Below are 24462 nucleotides of genomic sequence, written 5' to 3'. Positions count from 1 at the left end.
CTTTCAGTGTTTTCTCTTCATGCAGATGTTTTCATTCCCTTGTTGCAGTTGAGAAATTATTTTTTTTTCTGCTCTCTTTTAACATTTTATTTTTAAAAAGAGAAACAAATGAAAGAGATCTAAAGCTGTGTGGTTTCACATCCCCCAGCTGATTTGCCCACTGAAAGGAGCAAGTAACTGGAAAAGAGGAGCACTGACAAGAACAAGCCCTCCAGATACCCCACAAGTTGCAGATAACTCTTAAAGCCACAGCTCCTGAGGGTATCTAGTCCCATTTTTGTGCCACCGTGGGTTCAGGAGTCCCATTTACATACTCACATCTCTGCAGGCAAGAAGAGCAAATTCAGTTCCAAGTTATTGTGCTGCATCTGGATGATGCATCAGGACACAGAGCACCATGGCTCCCTCACCCCACGCCTGCTGCAGGAAGCACAGCCCTGGGCTTGGTGGCTGCAGAGTCAAGTCTATGGTGAAATTGCTCTGAGGAAAGTTACCAGCTTCGGTATGAGAGGATTGTGGCACATGGAGCAGACTGCTCCCGAAAAGCGCCAAATTACCTCACAGGGTTCAGCCGGAGTTCACAAACACAGGGTGCCTGCAGGCAGCTTCTGACCCCTTCTCTGCACTTCTGATCCACGAGATTACTTGCCTAGTGTAGGCTTTGTGACTTTTGGGGTTTAAGAGCGCAGCTTGAGGTACTGAGAGTGGTTTATACAATGCACAGCACRAATAGATGCTGTCAGCAAAGTGTGTTCAAAGAGAACAGCCATGTAAARGGTGTCTGATTTCTTCTGAGTTTTCTTAAGAGTAAACAATGCATGCTTTTATGGCAGATATCCATCTAGAGGTGAATTGCTGCCCCTAATCTGTGCTTGTGTCTATCAGTTTGCATTATATTCAGGYAGCGGTGAGCACAGCCTTTTGGGTGGATATAGAGTACTTGGTGAGCTTTTTGGATGAAGGGCAGGTAAAAACTTGCTACATCTTGTATCCAAGATTCGAGTATTTACCTGTTGGAGCCCTGCATATTAAGGCCCACGCATTTACACTGCAATTCAACGTGGAATTTTAATGAATTCACGCACTCTGAAGGCCCCCACCCAGCTCTTCTCAAACAACTGAAATCCTCTGCATTCCACTCAGCTGTACCTGCTTGGCATGCAGAGGCAGCTGATCAGACTGGGAAAAAACAGGCCTGCTAATAAACACAGAGAAAGTGACAGACATTTTCAGGTGCCATCTCAGCAAGGTAGAAAATGTYCCTCCTTTCCCAAAGCAAAAGAGGATCAGAAATTAACTCAGAATTCTCCCCTTCCATTATAGCCTACTATGGCAGTAATTTATACAGCATCACAAGCCAGGCTTGATCATAGTCATTCTCCTGTTGAAGAACCACTCTTGCCCAAATGCAGAATGTTTGTAGATGAGCATAATCAATTGCTTAKCTAAAGGAAAAATGGAAACCAGTAGTGAGGTAGATTTTTGCAGATCTTGGCCAGATTTACCACACTGGCCATCATCCACATCCAAGGGAAAAGAGGTGCAAATAGAAGCTAATTCCCAGCATGCGGCAGTTTTGCTACTGATATTGTAAATCCCCAAGTCCAAAGCACTGTTTTAGCCAATGGACTGTGGGCTAAAACTAGAGGAACTATGCTGCCCAACAGTGAGAGAGATAGATGTAGAAACAGGTTCTATTCCAGTATTTCAAAATGAAAAGTTTATCACTGAAAAGATAAACTCTAGATATTATCAGTCTCACATATTATCTTGACAGCTACTATTGGAAATGTAAAAAAAAAAATATGTCCTGTGAAGAAGAGAGGAGAGGAATGGCTACAGCACTAAAGCTGACTTATCTTTATGAACTCTWCTCCATTGGCAGCAATGGTACATCTTCTCATACCAAAACACCCTGAGTGAATTGGTCTGACAAATCCCATAACAGGTAAGAGGATTTCAATTAGGATAAGATCCGACATTTCAAAGCAGGCTTCTTAAAAATACAGTCTGCCAATGACAGTCTATACCAAATCTTGGATTAAGAAACATTGGACAGGTCTATGCTCTTCCAAATCCCGGGATCAGCAACAAAGGAGAAAGAACAGGGTGAGTAATGCATACAAATGGCTGCATTCATATTTGAACACAAATCAGAAATGACTGTCATTAAAAAAATACCTCGACCTGTATCCCACCCTAGGATATCCTAGACAGGATAACACAGAATAACATAGCATAGTTGGATTTATACCTGTGTGCACTGAAAGTAACCTGCTTGCCACACTCCAAGACCTGGATAGCTGTTTCACTGACACGCATACAGCACTGGAGACATTSAGCTGTAGCAGCATTTTCCTCCTCTTCAGCTACTATGACTGGTGAACCCCCCCAGTTACAGAAAAAAAATTCTTTTAACAAGGGCCTTGAATTTACTTTTACTTATTATAAATAATCTAAAAGTTATTTCTCTCTGCATGTCTCATTTTATGCCAYGTGTTCCCCAGGTATTTAGTTATTCTCCCATTATTTCCCAACTCTGTTGCAGCAGGTTTCACWAGCACACTTCCATTTTCTAGGCAACAGTCTCTAGTAAAATTAGCACAGAAGACTGGTCTTAAAATCAATCATTAAGAAGAACTTTCAATAACAACTTCCCTCAGGTCGGAAAGGTCTCTTTTCACTTTAATCTGCCTTTGAGCTTCTCTATGAGTAACAATTTTACTGACATTACTCAGCATATCTCACAGTTTCATGTACTACACCACACCAGGAGCTAAGCAAGGACTGCATTTCCATGACTAGAAGCACTGGTGCTTTTMCCAGAGTGATGAGGTTTACCTAGATCATGCTTGGTCTGGCCTTCTGTGTTTTCTTTCCTTTTGCTGTTACTGTAKGTTCTATTCTTTTCAAAGAACAGAACAGTTGCCACAAATACCCTGGACTCCAATAKGGCTGTCCTTGCCCATTGATCAAAGACAGGCTCATATTTTGCAGCTAAACAGGGTCTTTCTTCTTCTGTTAAGTGTTATTGAAAATACTGGTTTTGAGCTGGCAATTATATGTGTCAGTTCCTTTTGGRTACCAAGATGACAATGATCCAGCCRTTTTCCAATATTTGACTTGAGTTGTTTCTCCCACTTTGGCTGAAACCATTTCAATTTCCAGGTTCTCATAGTCACTAAAAAYCTGCTATGCCTGAATATTCAGAAACAGCATCCTAACTGAAACAGAAACAAAGTATCTGATAATTTGGGCCATTACAAGGTAATTTTTTTCCCTTTTTATTTATGTGACTGAAGGACTTTTTGCTATTTGTTTTAATTTCTTCTGCAGAGTCAAAATCAGCTTGTCTCATGCYAATTCTCATTTTACCCATATATTTCCTGACCTCTACTCCTGGCTTTCTTTGCTGACCTATTTGTTTTTTCTGCTCTTTCAGAGCAGAAAAAAATCAGTCATATCTGATAACTTTTCTTCCATGTTTTTCACTTCATAGGGTATGCCTGTTCMAGACAATTTTTGCACCTTCGATTTAAAGAAGGACCAGCTTTGCTTTACAATCCAGCCCTCCTGAGCTCTTTTGACTTTAGGTAGTTTCCTAAGTGTATCAAATGTCATCCATCTGCTGCTGAAAAGCTAAGCTWTAGATCTGCACTTGTTTACTCTTCATTTTAATTGAAATTGAAATCCTTCAAAGCAAGGTTATTTTCTACTTTATTCTACACTTTAGTGTCAGATCTAAAAAGGTATTGCTTCTTGCTATTTCAGTGACTGGTAAAGAATTCTGGKGGTTATTGCATTGAGAAATGTCTGAATTTAGCTGTTTTTTCCCCTATATAATCCAGGAAGTCGAAGCCTCCAATARTGACAGACCTCTAACAAGCAAGATTGGTATCTACCAAATCCAGTTCTTGAGGTCATTGGCAGATATAACACACTTCCTCAGCAATCACACCTCCCCAGAATATCTTTGGCTCTATTAGGTTGGTTATTTAACTCATTATCTCTCCTTATTTATCTCATTAAAGGCTTACAGTAACATCACACTGTTTACTTCTGTCTTTCACAAGTCAGGTATGCTCCAGTACCTGCACTCCAGCTATTCCTCCCCTTCCGCACCTTCTTCTTCAGCAACTGTGTCCAGGTCTACAAACACATACATAATCCTCTGCCCCATTTTCTCTATCTTAGTCTTAAATACCCACTTAAACCCCTCCYACCATTTCCAGGTGAGACCTAAGTCCAGTGATTTACTCTTATGACACATACCCTCAGGGATACATCATACCMAAAAAAGTTATGTGAAGTACCTCCTCAAACAGCAATTTTATTAGTTGTCTCCACAATTGTTTTGCCATCTTTGTTGCACCTCAGTAGTTATCCTCATCTATCATTCCTTGACAGAATTTTTACTAAAAATAATTTTAAAAAAGAAACCTTCTCACCCCCCAGCTAGCCAGCCTTYAATTCTGTATCAATAGAATCTCTCTCTACCCCTGGCTCTTGGCTATTCAAGCTTATTTCTTACCTTGGAAAACTTTAGCCCCTCAATTAAGCATGTTGTCCACAGACTGATTCTGCCACTGTAAACTGCAGTGTATTTCAGCCAGATTTTATTTCTATCTAATCTACTTATTTTTTTAAAAAATGTAGGTACTAAATGTTCATATTTTGATCTCTGTCTCAGTGTTTTATTGTCTTCCTCAGAATTCCCAGCAAAATGGAATATAAACTGCCCAGAAAGAGGACTCTTTCGGGTTATGACCTAATATATACAATCCAGGTTGAYTGGGATATTTTCACAGAGGGATATTTTTTTTTTTTTTACCTAATATCCTTATGATACCATCTTCCTTATTCCTACTTTAAAACAGATATAGAAGTACTCAAACTCTATCAACTTTCTCCCTTATACACAAATAAAAATAACTGTTTGGCAAACAGGTTGTCTACTCTGTTGGAATTTCACCTTTCAGGAGCTCATGCAAGCCATTTTTTATTGGTTTTGGTTAACGTAAGTTCAAATAAACTCAACACTCAAAGCCAAACTTTCAAAAGGTGTCATATATTTTGCCTGCTTTGAACTCAAGGATTTTGCAGGCTTTCCCTGTAGATCTGCCAAGGTTAGCAGAGTTCAGAGAACCTAGCCCAAATTGCTAGGGTGCAATAAAACCTGACATGGAGATTCATCTAGTTTGAATGTTTATGACAATTGCTTTTTACAATTACGTCTTTGGTCCTTCTGACACCCTGGAGAAAAGCAAGAGGAATGGATTTTCCAATAATGCCATCTGCAGAAAACTGTGTAGGGACTTTTAAAGAGCTGCATGTTACATGCCTGTTGCTGTTGTAGCCATCCCTATTTCTTTTTTACAAGGAGCTGTTGCGGCTCAAAATGAGCCACAAGTCAGATTCTGAATTTCAGCTCATTGAATTCCCCGYGTGACTCAGTTTCATACCTGCTCTAACAACATTGTTTCCAACACAGGTCTGACCACTCCCTCTACTTCCAAAGCCMTAATAGAACATGGTATCTTGCTCATGTGGCCGGCCTCATGGCATGCTGACATCACCCAACAGATCAGTCACCTCATAAAATCAAACGATGATCAATTTTTTTCCCAAACAAGTCTAAACTAATTACACTATTCCTGGACTGCTTGCAGATTGGAGGTCAAGAAGTGTGGCATGCTATACACATACACAAAAAATAAGAGAGATTCCCTCAAAGTTCTACACTGAAAAGAGAGTGAAAGATGGAGTTCATTTATAGGTTATGTCCCACATCTGACTGAAAACAAAGAGGAGTATAAACCATAACYAAAAGCGTTGCTAAGGATGCACACATACAATTGGAATTTCTTCCTTGTCCTCACTTTCCTGCATTCTGTAATGGCCATCTTTGCCTGAAGTGGACATACACTGCTACATAATGACCTAGTCTAAGGGTACACTTGAACTGACCATATGATGTATTTCCATTAAAAACAAATTATAAAAGGGCTGAATGAAGAATAAAAATAATTTATCACTTACTACAAATATATTACTCCTGGAGATATTTTAAAAAATGGAAGCTGAAAGGGCCATAATGTGGCAGCCTAGATGATTCCACAATATACATACAGGCATTTCAGACGTAATATTTTCAGGCATTTAGTCAGAATCACAGAGATTATATCTTTACCCTGTGTCACTTTCCACAAAGCACATACAGTATAGTTTATTCTACAGAGTAACATCCCAGGCCCTCAACCTGCCCCTTGTATCCTCAGTAAAACTAAGGCCTCAGAGATCCCCATGCTACCACTGGGATTTGTTTCCAGATGGCATCCCTGCCACACAGCAGACTCAGTTTGCCCTCTGCACCATTTAACAAGAACAAAGCAATTTAAAGAGGACAGGAAACCAGCAAGATATCTGGTTAATCAAATCACAGTCCAGTGACACAAATATATTTGCTGATCTCCTTAAAATTKAGGTGGGTGAGGAGCAAAAGAAATCAGGGAACAAACGGTCCTGTTGGGGCACAGTCTTAGCTCATTTTTAGCTGCTTTGTGTTGGGAGGAGTTGAGGCCCTTAGCTAGGTTCTTAGGTATGGACATATGTGAATTGAGAAATTATGYAGCAATCCTCAGTTAAAGGGGCACTGACTTTGCCAATCCCCTGACCTCCCGAGCCTTTCCGTAAAACACACTTGCTCACTCTCGCTTCTCGCAGATTAGTGCTGTCTGCTCCCAGGCGCCTACTCTCTCTTTCTCTAATGTGATTAAATAAGCTCCCTGTCTCTCCAGGCTTGAGCAACTGCCTCTCGCTTAGTCACCTAAGCACTGTACAACACCCCAAAGGAGTGGAGTCAGCTGAAACAGGAGYGTTCCCAGCTCTGACATGTAAAGTACTTGCACTCAGTGCTAAATAAACTTGGAAAAATGTTCACAATGCAGCTGTGCGCACAAGATGCTGCAACCTCAGGGCAAGAATAATTATACACAAACAAGATACTTAGGATTTATGTTCCCCTCAAATAAAAATGTGTGCTGCTCATGCCAATCTCAGCGCTTCATGGTATGCCTGCAATCTGAAGCAGAGGAACTGATTCTCTGTTAGGGTTAAGAGATTAGATACCATCATTGCTTTATTTTCTAATAAATTTTAGAGGCATTCTAAGCATTGTGGGTATACATTGATTTGATTTTCACCACACAAGGAAGAGGATTCATGGGAGGTCTTTTAAATGCCTGTTATGTTAATGGTATTTATTCAGGCAGTTTTCTATTGGCACACATTGATAATTCTTTTTCAGAATCCACAGGGTTAAGACTGAAGCCCACAGAAACAGCAGACCAAAACAAAACTTAGGAAGATTAGGAAAAGGAACAATTACTTCTAGACCATTCCAAGCAAAGGTTTATCTAGCTTGCTCCTTAAAATTCTCTCATGAGGGAGAGCGCCAACTGCTTGTGCAAGTAGCCTGTTGCAATACTTAAGCATCTCTCARTAGATGACTACTTCTCCTAACAGCCACTGTCAATTAAATTTGTTAGTAACAAAATCAATCTCTCCTCTTCTCAGTGAACATGGCTAAAGATTGATCACTGTCTTCTTCATAATGACTTTTTAATCATGGTCATATTTATCTTCTCTTCCTGAGGGGRAAAAAAACCCTAAAGCAAATTSTCTGATCTTCTGTGTTTTTATAATCTCTCAACACACTGATTGTCTTTGCATCTGTGAGWGTTTGAATGTTCTAAATCCATGGGCATTGCCAAAAAAATCAAAGAAACCTGTGGAAAGAAGCTTTGTCTGCAATGGACCTGAGATCTCTTAGGAGTCATTCTCTTGAACCAGCCTCAGCAGTGAACACATGCAGTGATATTTCATTATGCTCYCATGCTCTAACAAATCCTACTCTAAAAATCACGGGAGACTCCCTTGAAGTTGCTTTTATACCTGTTCAGTTCTGCAGTGGAAATTGAAATGGTATGACTTACAGAGTTGAAAGGAGATCTTGCAAGCTTTGTTAAAGTTGCTGCAAACAAGGAAAACTCAACAAACAACTTCAGGAGTACTTTAGTAAGCAATTGCTTGCTGGTTGGAATGCAAGTTAAACCACGTTAGATCCGCTTCATATTTTGCCTCAAGGAACCAGCACGCTGGGTGGGAGACAGATGGGCATTCCCACCAGCCTATCAGGCTGGACAAGTTGCAAGAACAAGCAGTCAGTCTGATATTTTTGCCTTCCCTTTCTTCACCTCAACTAGAGAGAAGAAAAAGTTAATGCAGCTTCAACCTTAATATTTAGGTCAAGTTTGGTTAAAATTTTAAGGGAAAACGGTTCAGGAGTTCACCATTTTCTTAGCCAAATAATGAGTACAGGATTTAYATTCCTCTGCCTAGAAGACTTATACAAGGCTATGCAAGTAATATGTGAGCAGTAGCTGGCTCTTCACAAGAGTCTTCTAGAATCAAAGGAGAGAAGAATAGAAAATGCCTGTCACTAACAACTCTCACTATCTTGTTTTTAATATTCTGTCTGCAGGTGGCCACTTACTCCATGGTCCAGTCCTGTTCCTTGCCATACCCTTTGCTACATGGGAAAAGAAAAGAAAAGAAAAGAAAAAGTAAGTATATTAGCCAAGCATGAGAAAAAAGATGATAGCCCCAAAACCCATGGCATGGAGGAAAACGTTATTTTTTTGCTTCTGGCAATTTCCTTTGGGTTGGCAGAACATGTCATTTTGACTGAGAAGGAACACATGTATGGAGTTCTGTGAGCTTATCCTGGTATCCTTGCCGGTGCCAACTAGTAGCAATTCAGAGCTCAGCTTCTTAWTGAAAATAAATCTATTACAGTGGTCAGGTACCAATTAATTTAAACTCTAGTGAAAACTGTGCAGGAATTGAGTGACTCTAGAACCTAATACATTTTTGCTTGTTTCAGAGGCTCAAATGGGCACATAGAAAAGATACTGTGTTCCAGTACCCCATTTTGCAATTGATTAGAAACGGAAACCTTTGTGCTTAAATCAGGGTGGGGGAAATATTTTGAGACTGTAGTTTGATCTGAATGTTGCTTTTACTTGTGGTTTGGCAAAAGATTCTGAAATGCTGTTAAATCAAAAAGGCTAAGAAAACCTGCAATTGCTGTGTCTCTGCTTATGAAAAAAAAAATTAAAATAACCACATGCATCATTCACTACACAGATGCYACATTCTTCCCTACCCTTATTTAATAGCTAGCTGTCAATCTCTGTTGAAGAGCAGTTACCTGACATTACCATAATAATGCTTCAAAGCTTCATATTAAAGATGGGTATCTTGCTAGGCAAGCCCATAGGGGTAAAGGGGGAAAAAAAAAAAAAAAAGTCATTTCTCTCTAAAGTTGCAAAAACGCAGTTCTCTAAGAGATGATAGAGTGCAAGCAGGAAGGAATGACAAYCACAGATACTCCTGACTTCTCTTTACTGTAATTAAGCAGAGAGATCAACAAATTTGTATGTGYGTAAGACAGGTTTCTCATCCCTGTTTCTATTAACTGTGGTAGAGAGGAAACTAAAWGTGAACTGAGACCTCTGGCCATTAGCATAACATAAACACTTCTTCCATCTTCCAGGATAAGCATTACACATCTCAGGACAGCTCATGTACAACCACTTTGATGTTTAGTCATTCTCAAAACGCGCTCCCTTTCACATGCTCCTGCTGTGAGCAAACCACTGCAATGAAAATTTGCCTGTGTCACAGRTTTGGGAGATGGTGCTATGTGTACAAGGCAAAAAACCTCAAAATCTTTGAAGTTGAATTAATTTGATATTGAGCTGAGGAAACTGGAGCTGACATTTTAGAGCACTGTTTTCTGAGCAGGATTGAGGGAGGTGGCAGGAGCCAAAGACCAGCTGAGTATCTGAGATATACAACTCCTATAAGTGTGAGGAATGGTGAGAAATCAAAGTGTGGAAATTGTGTGAAAAAGGGTCCAGGTAAAGGAAAAATACAATTAAGCGAGGGCTTACCAATATAGATAGCACTTTCATTCCCTTTGCAATAGAGTAGGGAAGCCCAGCACCAGCCAGTAGTTAGAAAGCAATAGCAATAGCTATTCACAGGAGAATTTCCAACACCAAATAYACAGCAAGCACCAAGCATATCCTCTATTCTTCCAGCATGTATTGAGACTCTAAGGGATGAGTCCCAGAGCACAAATTTTCCTTAGGAGCTACTGTCAAGAGATCYATTGACATCAGCCTCCATGCTCTGCAGATCCCTCATGCAGCCTCCTGTTGACTAGGCCTTCCACATCTCAGCTTTCTACTTACCAGAAACTAAATGTTGCAGGAATGCAGCTGTGCCAGTCTTCCACGTTGTTAGAGAAGKTTGCACAGACCTCTGACACATGAGACTACACAAAGGGAAACCATTAGGAAATGGTACAAACCCCCAAATGTTTGTAAGAGAAAAAGGAAGGGTAAAGACATTTCTTTCATGAATTCTCTCCCTCCCCAGAGAAACATTGTCACTTGCACTGTTCCTCATGAGATGAATAGGCTTCTATGACCCATCCTCCAGTAGCTCCCCATGCTAGGATTTGTCGCCCTAGGAATATTCTCCAATTTTTCTTTCTCTGAACACAGACATAACATCAGCCAAGGGTGGACATATGTGGCACCTTTTTGCTGTAGCTTCCACAGCATGTAAACAGCTGATAAAACTACCTACATGAGAGCAGTGGCACTTACTCAGTATTCCAAGGCACAGTACCCATTCCAGGCAGGGAAGCTTCTTAYTCAAGCACAGAACTGTTGCGGGCAAGGCAGAGTAGTTATAAATTTGTATGCAATGATGTTTACTCTGATACCATTGGATTGCTTCATACAAGCGTTTTGACTGAAACAAGATGAGATAATGGGAACCCTGACTGCTGGAAGCCAGGCTTGGTTTCAATTTGAATGTAGGTATTTATTTAAGCCTTCACAAGGTTTCCTATTGACTCTGCACATAAAAGAAGGTAAGCCAATGAAGAAAGAGAGCCTCAAGAGCTCAGAATGGTATTTATGAGCTCATGCCATGACAGGAGAAAAACCAAACAYCACAACAGTTTTGGATACCATGGACTTCTTTCACAGCAGCTCACTTTATATCTTTATTTCCCTCTTACTCTGAAAGAGGGTGYTCCTGAAGTAGAAGAATAGGGAGAGGGAAAAATAGCTTAATAATGCAAAAAAACTCTCTTACTTCTTCACATTGAGTTTTCTTTAGCATATTGTCTCGAATGGGTGTGCTTCAGATGGCCCAAGAAATCTTTGACAAGGTATGTGCGAGAATAAGATTTAGTGTTAAACCACAAAGCACAACAGRTTCATTGGCAAGATTCACTCTACTTAMAAAGGACAACTAAGGCACAACAAGGGAAAGCAAGCAACAACAAAAGCAAGCAAAATCCAAGCAATCAAAACAGAAATTAATTGAAAACTACCTAGGTATGAGTGTGTGTGTGTGTGTGTGTGTGTGTGTGTGTGTGTGTGTGAAGACAACGTAGACAAGGATGGAAAGGAACAGGGCCTAACGCTTAACAACATTTAATCTTAACAATACTTTCACTCAATTTTAATTTAGAGCTTAACCTTAACAATCTAACAGAGAAATWACACTTAACAGCATTAACCTAAATTCTAACAATAACTTAACTTTCAGATTTGCTACAGCATACGCGCAAGGGGAACGCACCCAGACAGAAACAATGAGTGCAAGACAAGGTACCTATGGAAACATCTCCCTCAGAGGTTTGTGAAAATACTCATTTCGGATGCTTTTGCATCTCCAGAAGGGTGAAGAACCTCGAGGAGTGAAGGTATCAGCCCAGAACATGTCGTGATTCGGTGACCCCAGGTACAACAAACCTGAGGCTTTGCTGGCTCCAAGTCCCCCCTCAGAGGGCGATGGCTGCTGCGGGCTCGCTGTGGCCCAGGAGAGCTCTGAGAGCCCCACCCTGGGCTGCTGTTCATAGGGACACAAGAGACTGGGCTTTACTCAGAACAACACTTCATCCTGGCCACATCCTGGGTCGGCACTTCCTTTGGAGTGCACAGGAATGTTATGCCATTCAGGCCAGAGAAATATTTTCCAAGGCTGGTCAGATGCTTGTTAGGAGTTCCTGGGAGCTGACAGTGTTTCTGATAAATTCAGAAATAGCTGAGCCCAGGTGGTGTTTTCAAGGACAAGGCCTAACAGGCATTTCTCGGCTCACACTGCAGCCTGAACATGAGCCGGGGAGATGCAACCCCACACATATAGGAAAGCTTCTACATTTGGAAAAGCAAAAAGTACACAGCTTTTGCTGTTAATCGACACAGGACCATCACACGAAAGCAATGTGCATTCCCATGCATGCATGAACATGTACAAAAACACGCACACTTGTTCACATATGCACACACCAACAGGCAATGACTGCCACTCTTTCTAGGGGAGTTTCATCTATGCTTTTGAGAACAGCACCTTTTCAGTACAAACATCTGCTTTTGAATCAATTTTCTAGTACTGGATCGGAAATAGTAACAGGCCTCAGACACAAATCTGAATTCAGGTTCAATTCTCTCCTGGGCCTAACCACAAAAGGTGCCATGTCTGGACTTTTCCTGGATCTGTCATAGATCAAATCTGTCAACATTAACTCACGGAGCTTGTGGACCAAAACAGTAACATAGCTATGAAGAACTAAACTCTTCAGTCACGAAAAATATAAGCCGGTATTGCAACAGTGCTTTTCATTAAATGTTTGCACAAAGTATAGCAACTATGACAAAATAATTTGTGGTTCATGCAAGTACAGAGCTACWTTAGACCACACAGGCCATTTAAATAGTGCATTATGCTAGCAATCATYGTTACTAACCCTACGTTAAGAACTGTGGGCAGACACCTCATTAATGCACACTCATATTGCCAGGATATTGTGCTGTCTCCATGCTGTAAAAATATAGAATACAGTAGCAAGYTTGAGTGGGATGATGAAGTCATCTGGCAAATCTCCACACAGTGATGCACCTAGGAGCAAATGACATAGCATCTTCACACCACCCACTGGATACACCACTGGAGTGGAATTCAGGTGCAGACAGACATTTCAATGATCCTCATTGCCCAGGCATGGACAAGCCACAAATCAAACCTAACGTGCTCTATCTGTGCAGGAGGGAACACTATTGCTATCTTTCTTAACTTTAAATTCTAGCAGGAAAAAAAGTACCAGCTAAACTACCAAAAGAYAGGTTACCCAACATTTTCCACTCTAAATACTTCCTTTTTGGTTGACTATATATTGACTAGACATAAGCTGTCGGGTGTGACATTTCCATGGCAGGATCTGCTTCTGACTACTTYTTTTTTTCTTTTGAAATTAAGATGGTAAAAACAAATCGTCTCATAATCTTGGGAAATAGAGATAYCCACTTTATGAAAAAAATCAGTGTAAGCAAATGAAACATGGACTGCTTTGGCTCTTAGCTCCCAATCTACAGATATGAGAATGACAAATTCACTAATAATTGAAGCACTCACATTATACCAGGAAAACATGAAGGCAGATACAAGAACTCTTGCTTYTAGGGTCATGTAATCTAAACATTGTTCAACAGCTATTACTGGTAASGGCTAACAACACAATACATGTGTCACAGAAACAATCCTAAAAGTTATTAAAAAACACAGAGCTGGGGACTTGAGCTTTAACAAAGAGAACGAGTTGCATGTAGGAAGAAAGAAAAGGTTAATAAAACTGTAACCTGCAATGCCCACTCAGAAAGRGCTTTTGTTAAGAGGCAAGTATCAACAAATGTAAGCAGGAGTTTCTCAGAAAGAGGTGTTTCCTGTCTCCTTTCTAATGCATTTATCAGATTATGGAGGACAAAACTCCACAACTTTTTAGCAAAAAGGTTAATAGCTATATTCTGTGGGCAAAACAAAGTGTTATGATGCATTGAGGGCCAAAKATTATATTCAATAACAAGCTAGAACAGAAAGGGAACAAGCAAATGATGTATTTATTTTACCAGTTAATTTTTTCCAATTACTTTTTTGCCCCCCCTAAGAGGACACTGGTTTTATGCTTTTTCTGCWATTACTTTTAAGATCAATTATTTTCTGGCTGTTTTTCCTTTGTCTCGTTCCCCAGATCGATCTCCCCTGACATAAGAAGAAGCAAAGTCCTGCCATGTTTGAGTGGAATGTTGATGCCCATGTGGGTGGGTGCAGAATTAGCCAAAACAAGTTCCTGCATTCTTTGGAAGTCACCACCTTCTTCTGGCTCTTTCCTAATATCTTATTAATAGGTAAAATCCCTTTTCCAAATCAACCTTCCCCATTCTTTTATAGTGTAAAAAAACAGAAATAAAAACTTCCTTAAAAGCAGAAACAGAAAACCTTCCTTAAGCAGGTGCCCAGGCTTATTTATAGCAAAGAATTACGCTAGTTAGACAATTACAGTTTTTCAGTTGCCCAATTTAAATTCCTATAGGTACCTAATAAACCATCAAATGAAGAAGAATTACCAGTAAATAGCAATTACCTTGAAAGAACAGTACCTTAAATATTAAAATGACACTTCATTAGTTATGCTGGCAAACAGGTCAGTTTGAATCAAATGGCTATTTTAAATTAGTGGTCCTATTGCAGACATGGGGTGTAATTTTTATTACCAAATACTCAGCCAAGCTAGTGACCTTAAAAACATTACTGAAGAAATCGTTGAGAGTTAATTAGAATACTGTGAAAAAAAAAAAAAAAAAAAAAAAAAAAAAAGAATAGGCTTGAACATCTCTGAATTCTTTCCAGGAAGGTGTTTTTAATAATAGCAGTAGTTTACTCCATTTAAAGGTCCATATCCTCAAGTCAAAATGTAGGTTTTTATGAAAGTAACAAAATATAAGACTAGAAAAATACTTCCATCCCTTTTCTCTAACAGCAGCAACTTTTTTTCTTAAGAAGCAAAATGAAGAGCCATCAAAGCATCTGTGACTGCAGAACTGTATCCAGTGATTCTAAGTTTCTGCTGATATTACCTTTTGCTTCCCATGCTGAAATGAGGGTAGCAAGAAAACTGACAGATAAATTTAATTTGACATTGCTTTTTACTTTTAGCAATCTGTGGTGTTAGAACGCATCACAAAATCAGACAGACAATGTACATTTTCTTTGTTGCCACCTGTTTTCTATAATGTACACCAGGTTATTATACTGATAATTCTAACTACTATGACCTGTTAACACCACTGCAAAACTCTCATTAAATAGAGAAATTCCTGTATTTTCATCACTTCTGAAAACTATCTTTAACCTTTCTCAGCAGAAATAACAAATAAGCTGTCACAATGCAAAAGGAATAGAAGTTCCAGCATGGCTTGTTTCTTTTGGGTTCCAGTACAGATATCTTCATTCACATTCATCTTTTCATCCTTTCTCTTCATTTACTTTCATCCTGAATTCTATCAAACATTGTCATCCGATACTCCCCTTTACACAATCCTATCCAGTGTATTCTATGATGGCAGTGACTTCAGAAACAAAGCAGCTRTGAATTCTAAATTCTGCCCAGCTTAAGTAGAGCATTTGATGGTTGTTTATGCCATAAGTGGGCAGAATTTGCCAACTGCTTGCCAGAAACAAAAGAAAGAACATGATTCTATGAGTCATGATGGAGGATCCATGAGAACTGCCATAACTACACTAAAGTTCAACATAGCAGTTAATGTCCTCTGAGGTGAATGACTTCATAAAGAACTTAAAAGGAAAATTCAAAATGAAGTTTGAGTTTGGTAGAAAAATTTAGGTAGTCTTTCTGTGCAAAGATGGAATCCACTAATTCTTAAGAGGCACACCTGACAGAGGTTACAGGGAAGATCCACAGCCTTGTGAAAAATCTTTGAACTCCAAAACTGTTAGAGCTCTGATGATACGGATTTGGGGATCAAAAGAGRGACTTGGAATTAATTTGCTCTCCTGAGAAGGCAAGCCCTGACATGTGGCCTTTACTCCTGATCTTTACATTTAGCAATGAAGTACAGAAACAGTCTTAGAAACAGGGATCAAAATCCTCGATTCCATCTTGTATGAGTTCCTTAATCAGGAACATAAACTTCACTACGKGCCCTCAATGACTCCCTTATGGTATTGCCTGACTAGTGGAAYAGTTTCTGCAGGTGAAGTGGAGAACATTCCCATACTTCCCTTTGAGATGAGAGACAATGGTAAAAACACCTCAAGCAAAGTAGGAAACTGGACTTGGATCTGACAGGTCTTGGATGATCCCTAGCCTCTAAGGTATTATATAAAAGACAAGAAAAATTTAACAGAAATGGCTGGCAGAGGAAGGAGAGAGGAAGGAGTCTTGTTCTGCAGTTTCAGACCAAAACTCTTGAATGCATGGAGTTATGTTTGATTGGAGTGTAATTCCTCCTGCCCTAGCCCTAGAAAGTGGTAACATTTCAGACGCATCTTGTTCTCAGTATTCCTTTTAGCTGGTACCTGGCACATCCAGAGTCTGCTGTCTGTTTTGGACCTCATTTCAAAGAGTTTAACTGTCCTTAATTACTATRGAGAGCTCTAAAGCACCATGAACCAAAGATCTGGATTGCACTCAAGGTGATTCTGTGCCTGATCTTGCACTCCATTGAGACCTTTACCACAAGTTTGAATAGGCCTGGAACCAAACTCACTACACTCTCAATGAATCTCTTAGTATTCACCACAGAGGCTGACACAACAGCCAAGTAAGCACTTGTGTTTGACTGGGTATTATTGTTCCTTGTATTCATGCCCACTGAAAGCTGTCTAGTAGCAGTTGAGATGGATGAATAGGGACACCATAGCCAAGGCAGTAAGTTGTGGAATGCTTCTGAGCATTCATGTCTCAGCCTTATCCTGGTCCCATCTAGGAATTATAGGAACACCTAACAGCATCATGATTGCTTCAAAGAAGAAAGAAATTTATTTCACAAGCTGGATGATCAGATGAACAGGGTAACAAAACATGTCATGCTGTGCACTCAGCTTCATTTTTCCAGAAAGGATAAATGATATCACCCAACACCTCATTCCAAAAGGCTCTCACCATACTCTGTACAGACCCAGTGACACCAWCCTATTATCATGGCCCTCAGGAAAACTTGGCTGCAGAGTCAACAAGCAATACTGCTCGGTTGTCCCACTGCACAGATCATTTGGGAAGAAAATGAAAAGCCGATTATTTCAGATTAACTGTGGACTTAACAGCCTAATTTAAGCATTCATGCTGGAAAATGAACTGCAAAGTACACCTGTAGGAAACAAGGCCTTTATAATCAAAGAAATTAATTTGTTCATTTTAGCTGTGCAGTCATTGAAATGCCTATCTCATACAAATATTTGTCTGATATACTGATATACAAATATTATTTCAGTATACTAGCTGAAACACTAATTAGATTAATAGCTATATTTGCTTTGTAAAGGTCTTCCTTGCTGAAATCAATTATGAGTGCATGGTGAAATTTCATTAAGCTCTACAATATGTTTTTCCACCAAGTGCAAAATTACTATCTTCCYGTTATCTTATTACAACAGTGCATGATAGGACTCCTAAATAGATTCAGAAATCATTGTGCCAACAATGTCCGGTGCTTCTTTATCAGTAAACATGGATTTTTCACCCCCACCTCCTGAAGGAACATATTGCTTTATATGTAAACAGCATTGAACTGATGAATGCTGAATTAAATTTACTGAGGGATGCACCTGTGGTCATGTCAGCCTCATGCTGCCCGGGAGGATTCCCTCCTGCAAGGATATACACCCTCCATTCTGTGTGGTCTGGGTCACAAGCTCTCCCTCCAGCAAGTTCACCATGATGGGTAATAGCCATCATCCCCTTTGCATCCCCATTTTACGCTATAAACCAYGAGGCAGGACCTTAACAAACATATAGGTATTTACATATTGTTCAAGAAGTGCTATGAYAGGGCAAAGGAGCACCAGAAGCGATGGACAGGAGGCCTGATCTAACCTGGGAGGTTCAGAAGTTCAAGAAATACATATTTCTCCTTCCCCAGAACAGTCACTAAGTTTATGGCTGGGCAGAAGATTGTGAAAGAATCAGGTACCAACAGGTACATGAAGAGCAAAGAGATGGAAAAGTCTCTCTAGAGCTAAGGATGGTGCCAACAACTGCACCCAGACAGACAATGATCTGTGTCTATTYTTCCCAGCACGCTTTCAGCTCTCATTTCCACAAGCCGCAGTCTAAACGACCCAACAGGCTTGTCACAGCCACGTGAGTTGGGAAACTACGTCAGTTCTTCGCTCCTGAGTTTCCTCCGTGTCTCATCTCTCTCTTCATCCAGAYTGCTAACACACAGATATTGAAATGGTGAGTATGGAAGAAATGCCTCTCATAGTCTAGACCAGCCCTGCTGAACAGCAACAAGTTGCATTCTAGGCTTGTACACCTGTCGGAACACAGTCCCAATTCCACTTTCCTAATGATTTTTCCTGGTATTACATCGGCTGTCTCCAATGCCTGGGACACAGAAGGATAACATCAGGTAGGAAAGGAAGACACAAAAGGAGTGCCAGAAGAGATGTGACCCAGAGATACAGAAAGAAGGTAGACCTGTGCTACAGATGTGTGCTCCTCCTGAGAGGAAGGAACTGAAAAGCACCTGATAAAAGTAGGATACTTAACAAACACAAAGGGGCTAAAGTGGGGTGAGACAGCTAGAATACTTCTGGAGTCAAGGGTGATCTCACAATGCTGAAATCTGAGAAGCCTCTCTGCATGACAAAAATTAAACAGGTGCCTTAGTACTTACTCTGGAAGAATTGACTCATGTTGTAAATTTGTAGTTCTTCACTTGTAAGTGGAACAGAAATATTTTCTTTGCTGAGAGACCCTAAAAAGGAGCAAAGAATTATGTATTTTGCTATAAAAATGTATTTAACATGACCCTGAGATTMGCTCAGTTGATTGGAGCATGGTGCTAAAGATGTCAGGGATGTGTGTTCAWTTCCTGTATGAGCCAYTCACTTCAGAGTTGGACTCAAAGATCCTTCTGGGTCCCTTACAACTCAGATTATTATGTGATTCTGTGATTATATTTTCTAATATATATAAGGACTGGCACTCTTAAAAAGCCAGACAAGTATAAGTTTGGTTTTTCAGATATTATATTTAGGACCACTGAAAAAAACTTCACCATTTGGGAGGAGTTTTATTYCATCAGCAGCACTACCACCCACCTAAGTCTGTCCATGTGTTTGTGTGGAAGAGTGTCGTGTCTTCCTGCAGCACTCATATTGGAATTAAAATACCTTGCATTGTAGACACATTAGGAGTGCTTTATCATGCTCAACTCTTGCACATAGTGGCTCATTATGATTGGGTAACTCAGCCATTAAGCTCTACGCCAATAAGCCCACGCTGAATCCTAAAAAGGGAGCCATATATAGGCTATGGAGGCGTTGAGTAAGAGAAGATTTACTGTACTCTACATAATTAATTTTGCCTTCCATCTTTCCTAGCAAAGCTGCAAGCTGAGCACATTGAATGCTTGTATCCCTCTGGTGCAGTTTCATCAAGCATGTTCCACCTTAATGAAGCCCTACTGTGCTCAGACTGTTCATGACCCTGTCACAAAGAACAGCTGAAAATCCTTCATTTTAAAATACAGATTTTTTTTTTTCTTTTTCTCGGCAACTGAAGATCCTGGTTACTTCGGAACATGGACAGGCATTGCATCAGGCTCGGCATCCTCCATCATCCATCTTAGCAGYTGCTCACTGCCAGGCAGCTTTCGGAAGAAGCGGCTTTTGAACAAGAACAAGGGAAGGGTGGGAAGCAAATAAAATAAACTAGAGGGGAGAAAAACAAATAGCACAAGAATGAGAGAAAGGGAAATAGTGAGCATTTGAGCAAAGAGACTGGAGTTGGGATGCAGCAAAGAAAAAGGCCTGACCAGAATCAGGTTAGCTGGTAGAAAGAATATGCTACACTGAACACAATGGAAGAAGAAAGATGACAGCCAGCTGATCAGAGCCCAGGATGAGGAGCCAAGCAACAGTGGAATAAATGGGGAGATGTGGAACACCACTCTAGCACTACTGGGAGATGAGACGTATGTGATAACAAAGGCCAGGATATGGAGTTACCCTGGATTAGCTGCATGGGAGCTGCATTCTAATGCCACCTTATAGATTTTTTTTTTCCTCTCTATTATACCTAAAACCACAAGCCAACTTTTTACTGTAATTCTTGATGTCAAAACAAACAAGTAAAGTCAAGGCTTAAAACAATAGCCGTGCAATGTCAGTGTGTACCTGTTGTAAACCAAACTTCTAATGCAGCCTGTATTAAGATGACTACTTGTTGTTCTTTCCCTCTACTTATTTTTCCGTGTGTGTTTTCTTTCATGAYTGAGGTATGAATCGTTCCAGCACGTGTCTTTAATTCATAAATATTAGGTAGGACTGTTTCTTCCCCCACTGAWTATGAGTGCAATTAGGTGTATTTTTGCAAATGAAGATGTTAATATTCATTACCAATGTCTTTCAGAGCTCTAGACTGCTGCTCAGACTCATATGTACAACTGCTAACTATAGTTTAGTAAACAACCTTTTTTAATGGAACTCTCCCTCTTTAAAGATTGAGCAAATATCACAAGAAGTGAATCCACTTCAACCTCATCATGTTGAATAATATATTTAATGACCCAGCTGGACACCTCAAAGCACTTASAGTATATCCTCCTTCCAGGATAGTAGATCTATGCTTTTTGCTGTTTGCAATGGCTCCTTGTAGCTGTTTTTTTTTCCTAAAACTAACAGCAAACCAAAAGATAGACCTGTGTAAACAGAGAATCTTACAAGTTTCATCGTTTTAACCCTAACGAACCAAAAATCAAACAAATTCATCATCTGCACTGAGAGGAGATGAGAATTGTAGGGCGAAAAACATGAATCCCAGTATAAATTGTGAGACTTCATGCATTTTATAAGCAAAAATAATACTCTATTAGAGAGAAAGTATAGTTTATATAAAGGACAGAAATTCTGTCTGACCAAACCAGCTACACATATTAGCAAGAGGGCTCTACAGACAAATASAATCCATAGACCTGATTAACCAAAAACACTGAGATGTAGTAATCGATACTGTTTTCATTGCCACAACCTAGTGGAGAGAAAAAACAAACCCAAACAAGGAAACAAAAAACCCCAAACAACACAGTCCCTTGGGGCCTGTGACATTCCCCTTGACTTAAACAAGTGGGTTAAAAGAAATGGTGACCACCATTATCCAATGGATACTGACCACAGGAGTTACCTGGGAAAGTTTAAACTGAATTTAGGATGAAAATGTATCTCCTACAGGGATTAAGCAAATAAATAAATAAATCAGGTCTTGGACAAATAAACATCTCTTAATTTATAATTTCTTTGTCAGGAGATTATGTTGTGATTCTCCTACATGCTTTCACCTAACTCAAGTAACAGTAACATTTTGAGAAGGCTGAACATGTTCTAGACCCAAGATCCATTTACTTCTTTTCTGGGCATTAATTTCCCCCTCAAGAGGAATAGAACTCCCTGACAGCCAYTGAATAGATTTTGTTTCAGCATCTCACTTATAAAAAGACAAAAATGGAACTTGACTTCAGGAAAAGCCAGGAAGGTAAAATTCCCTTTACTAGATTATTTGCAAGGAAAGCATGCATTTGAAATACTCAGAGACAATGTGGTGAAAAACAAATCCCCCAGGGCATGGTTCCCCAGAGTTTGGAATAGGTGCAATGAAAGAATAAAAAGCTACAAATTAGTGACAGCTTCCAAACTATGGATGAATATTCTATTAAAAACACCCGGTAGTGCTCCACTTCTTGGAGGAATGAAGAGCTTTCATCCTCATTTATGTTGCGGATGAGTCCTTATTTAAGCAGCTGATAMTTAACAACTGTTTTGTTCCCACGTGACCTCAGCAACAAGCAACCTTCCAAGATGAGTTCCACACCAAGGAGAAAAGGGGATGAGTTTCCACACATACACACCTCTAKTCAAAAAGCTCCAGCATTTCATGTATTAAGGACAAAAGCAAGGGGATATACAAGTCCTTCATCAACCTGGTTCAACCCAGGGCAARTAACGGTCAGTAAAAGGAATCCTGGGAGACATACCCAGGGGAAAAACTGATTAGATCCATTCAGCCTAACAGACCACGTGAAAACTTATCACAGCAACATTAGTCAGACAGTGATAATTGTCATTACAATTTGTCAGCAGCCATTGCATTTCAGGAATTTTCTTCTCAATCCTTTTCAGACACCTCTAAATTGATTTTCCTGGCACATCCTCAAATGTTCTATTTAAAAGCACACCAGCTGCTCAAAAAATATATATAAGTATTTTATCTGGGCCAGGCAAAAGTACACCCAGACCAGTAACTTGTCTGGGGTGATGGTCAACAGGTACAAGTTCAAGACAAAGCCCCAGCAATACGATTGAAGGACTGTCACTGCTTATCTAATCCAGCAAATGCGATCGAGCAGGCAGGGTTCTGTCTCATTGGGTGAAATGCCTGAAGCACAACAGGCAAGATGTATTTCATCCTCAAATTCCAGGAAAGCATTGTGCAAATGCTCTGCGTGGGAAGGCTGTCTTTGCACGGCTCATGTGACTGAGTACAGTTAAAATGTCCCAAATCTCTTCCTGGTGTAACTGCATCGTTACACCAGAAGCAATATGGTTTACAAACCTAACAACCTCTCACAAAAAAACGCTCAATGGTGCAGTAGCAAAAAAGTGAAAAGGAGAGAAAAGTTTGCTCCTGAAACTCAAGTGATGCTTTTTGGGACCAAATCTTTGCAAATCCAAAGCAATGAGAAGGAACCAGTCTAAAGCCCAAACAGCATAAAGGGCATAGCTGCCAGGGTCTTGTAAAATGGCACTTCAAAGTAGCAGAGAGGTCTTACACCCTTAAACTTTTCATTAATGTGATGGATCATTCATCTTTAGATGATGTTCCAAAATACTACTTCAATACCTGTGAGTAACCATGCCACTGATGAAGAAATACCTTTTTGGGGACAAAAAAAATAAAACTATATACCACCTCTGTGTTTCATAYGATAACCCCCTGGCCAAGTATTCAGAGATGGGCAGTTAGGTCAAGTGTTTTTTCTGCCTCGAACAAAGCTATATATTCAGTTGCAAACTACTAATACCATAATTTCTCACAAACCATCATATAAATCTTCTCAGTCAATTTTTTTTTTTCAATTGAAAAATATGTTGGAAGCACTGTTAAACACTGCTAATAGTTTCARAATTTCCTTGCATTTTCTCATCTTGGAACTCTTGCCACAGAATAGTCRGGATTTGTTTATTAGCCTTTTGTTGGATCTGGATAAGATGTTGGCACTGGATGAACAAAAGGAGAATGACACAAACAATTAAACAAAATAGAAGTATCTCTTCCAAAAATCTTTTTCAAATATAATCCACTAAAAAACAAGCTGAGTGGAAAGTCAACAATGTGGTTCATTCATACACTCCCCTAAAGAAAAACATGGAGAATAGAACTGAGGGGCTTTTGGGGGGTTTGTTTGGCTGTTGTGCTGTGTACAGTTTGGCATTTGATTGTGTATTTCGTCTCTGTCAGTCAGATGTGGGAAAAACAATATCAAATGAAGAAAACATGCAGTCCTCTTACTTCTACAACACTTGCTGCAGAAAGAGACAACAATGATGCTCCAGTGAACAGCAGGCTCTAAGGTTCTTAAGGCTGTTAGGTAACTCAGCAAAAAAAGCAAAGGAGTCCAAGTTTACCCAGTTCTTCAACTGTAACAGCTGTCTGGCAATGCTGCATACCTGACACAGAATTTTTTCCAAAATGTATCAGTGAAAGGTGAAGCTTCATGGTACTCAAGAGAGCAGTTGTACCTAAAGGGCATGTAAAAGCTACTAGTCTATAAGTAAACTAAAGCACAAATTATGCTTCTCTCTCTTTGGTATGTTATTCCAAACACATACAGTAAACAAACACCAGCATATCTTGAAATTTCCAACACTATGCCAAATGCAGTCACAAAAGCCTGTAAAGTATGGGTTAATGAACTGGCCAAGTGGAAGATGAATTCTAACTATAATTTCACATCAGACTAGCATCTGCACATCTGTTGGGCATGTTGATGGTAAACACAAGCTTCTTAGCATAGATACTGGTGATACTCTTTATTCACACTAAATTAACAAAGATCCCTTGACACGCTTGAATAGTAGACTCACCAGACAAGTATAATAGATATGCTGCAGGGGTAAGATGAAGGACTCTAATTATCCTAATTTGGTCAAGTTTATTTGAATATCTTGCCTTTAGAGGGTAAAGAAGCCTAAGGAAGTTTGGTCCCAAATCCCACATCCAAATTCTTTAGACATATT

At 39.8% G+C, this 24462-nt stretch overlaps 1 long non-coding RNA gene across 2 annotated transcripts in view; it reads right to left on the bottom strand.

Moving 5' to 3' along the window:
* The window catches only part of LOC130578073 (uncharacterized), a 194596-nt gene that overhangs the window by 141890 nt on the left and 28244 nt on the right, over window positions 1-24462 (bottom strand). Inside the window, exon 1 of one of the 2 annotated variants that reach the window (XR_008965842.1) lies at window positions 319-484. The exons of the other annotated variant lie outside the window; for it this stretch is intronic. This is a non-coding gene — a long non-coding RNA (uncharacterized LOC130578073). Of the gene's footprint in view, window positions 1-318; window positions 485-24462 lie in introns of those variants that run through there. 2 annotated transcript variants of the gene reach the window in all.

The sequence above is a fragment of the Malurus melanocephalus genome, unplaced genomic scaffold, assembly GCF_030028575.1.
Source record: "Malurus melanocephalus ecotype Western Australia unplaced genomic scaffold, MMel_1.1 scaffold_209, whole genome shotgun sequence".
Lineage (NCBI taxonomy): Eukaryota > Metazoa > Chordata > Aves > Passeriformes > Maluridae > Malurus > Malurus melanocephalus.
The sequence above is the reverse complement of the archived record's forward strand: the minus strand, read 5'-3'. Positions and strand labels throughout refer to the sequence as shown.